Raw genomic sequence first — 2,712 nt, 5'->3', positions numbered from 1 at the left:
CATGTCATTTTATTAAAACTATGTCTGTTAGAGCAAGTAATATTCAATACCCCCATAGAAGGTGATTAACTTGACAAATATTTGTATTTTTCTGAGGCTGTGTGAATCAAGAGAGGAATGAAGGGTGTTTCTTGTGGTGAAAGACTAGCCTGGAACTAAGGGGTTTAATTAACATCTTTGCCTTAGACTTCCTGGACCATTTAGGACCGGTTTTTCAGAATGGTTATGTATCCACAGTGTTTACTGACTGTAGCTGGAGTTGTGTGCACGTGAGCTCGAAAAATCAGTCTCTGTAGCAGTAGCAGGTCAGCTACAATTTCTCTCTATTCCTCTTGCACCTAGGGTGCTTTTATTAGCTTGTTTACTGGTCCTCTTTTGCACCATCTCCACTTCTTCTCTAACTCCAGTGGTCTTTCAATGCTCTTCAGATTTCAGCACTTCTGTCTTAAGGAATTCAACTCAACACCGGTCCGGTTTACACTGCTTGAGTTCTCCATACTTCCTTCATTGCGTTAATGTTGAATTATTAAGCCTCGCAAGCAGAGAAAAGTAGCTCTTGGAAACCTTGAAATGCCCATGTACCTTGCGCCTACTATATAAAAGGCAGATTAATTCCAAGCTATAAAAATAAATAGCTCTCTTTGTTCTTAAGAGGATTTGGATTGAGCGGAGTTGCCTTATAAGTATATGACTTCTTAGTATTGAAGTTTGGAAATGAAACAGAAAATATATTATCCACTCATGCTTAAAAATTATCAGCATTGGTATTTTCAACTTAGCTGCTGCTTGAGCTTCTGCTTATCCAGTACTTCCTGCTTGAGGTTTATGTACTCTGTGATGGGCTTTTTAACTAATAATGAAGAACTCCAAAATCAAACCTGTCATGGGAAGAAGGAAGAGAGGCTGTGAGAGAAATTCATATATCTAACTGAACAGCCCAAGGTGATTATTCCAGGAAGCATGAAGAACAGTGCAGCAGTCCCTAGCCCCTTTCGAACCATGCTCCCCTCTGTGATAGCACTGTGGATGGCAGTGACCACCCTTGTGCTTGGGAATTCTGTGATGTCATTTTCATGCGGTCTTAGAAAAAATCCAGCCCACTGATTTCTGCACAGTTTGGTGTGTTTTGTTTTCCAGAGAAGGTTTTTGGAAACAGATGTCTTCTTTACTTTCTTTCAAAACACTAAAAATCTCTGACTGTTTTCTGGAAGAGTAGGCTTTAATCCTGCTTGTCTTGGCTGAAATTGCTCCTGTAAGTTTATGTCAACACTGCACTTAGATCAATACTGCCCAGTCACTTCCACCCTAGATGTGGGTATACCAGGTAAGTGATGGGGCGTTTCCAAATTTCAGGTAACACTGTAAGTACACAGAGGGGAAAGGTATGTTCATAACAAAAACAGAGCATGGGAGATAACAACAAACACATTAAAAGGCAGGCATTGTTTTGCAAATTGGAATGAGAATCACTCTTGGAAGTAGGTTTCAGGGAGGATACATCAGGAAGTGAGTGCAACAGCCCTTAATCACGAGCTTCTTCCAGAGCTGGGGAGTGTCATGATGCACAGAGGTGGTAGATGAAGAAAGCAGAGGGTGTAGCTTGAGAAGGTAACAGAGACTGTCCATAACTACGGGCAAAATGGGCTGTAAAAAAAAGCTTAGCAAGACTTCCATAATGAGGAATAATAACTGCAATTAAGAGGCAGAGGTGAGTGAGAGCTAATAAAAGAATTCAGCATTGAAATGCAGTGCAAGTCTAAATCTAACTGAGGGAGGTGTAAGGGCTTTAGGTCATGCTGTTATTGCTAAATGAAGCAAAATATGCTCTTATATCATTGGGCTGTGCTATTACATTCTTACGCCCCCTTAACTACTTTCCATTGTGAAAGCAGCAGGCAAATGTTGTGACCTTCTTCCACTCTCAGCTTCCTACCCCTTCCACACAGCTTGCAAGGAATCAGTCTCCTGTCATGAACTTTTTCTGGCCTTAGCTTCACCCTCTGCTCCAAGAAACCACACAGCACACCTTCTTTTTGAGTACTGTTTTCTTATTTAAAGAAGCGATAGGATATTTTGGCTTGAAGCAAGTGAGAAGGCTGTGGTTCAACTGGTATGTGCAACAGGTATGTCAGGTTAGCTCAATCCAGAATTGCTTCTGCCTCTTTCTTAACAGGAGGTTGTGCTCACGGCAGCTTTGTCACGCTGCTCCAGTGGGGTATTCCCAGGTGCTCTAGCACAAGAATATTTTGCAGCTGTCTGCTGTGGTGTTCTTTGTATATACCATAAAAAAAATTAATGATAATAAAAAAATCACTCCTGGAGCAACAGGAGTACATCATTAATCCCAAACGGCTAGGAAGAAAGTTTGGGACGAACGGTTACATTTTTTAAAGCAATGTCATGACCAATGCTAGTGAATAGTCACCCACCTGGGGAACCTGGTTTGTTGCGCTACTGAACACCCCCATGCTGCAAAAGAAAGTCTTGGCAAGCGTGAGGCTTTCACTTTGGCAGGAGAAAGTGCATTTTTCCAGTGAAGCACGATGAAAGACTGTACTGCTGTAGTGCCACAGGCACCGTGCGTTTGTAACGACTGGAGATATATTTTTTTTTTTTTAATTATTATTTTTTTTTAAGGGACGCTAGCAGGCCCTCCCCCGCCCCCAGAAGGAGCCCCCCCCCGCCCACCGCCGGCAGGGCCCCTCCCGCAGC

This window comes from Falco biarmicus, chromosome Z, assembly GCF_023638135.1.
Source record: "Falco biarmicus isolate bFalBia1 chromosome Z, bFalBia1.pri, whole genome shotgun sequence".
Classification (NCBI taxonomy): domain Eukaryota; kingdom Metazoa; phylum Chordata; class Aves; order Falconiformes; family Falconidae; genus Falco; species Falco biarmicus.
This window is presented reverse-complemented; position numbering follows the sequence as displayed.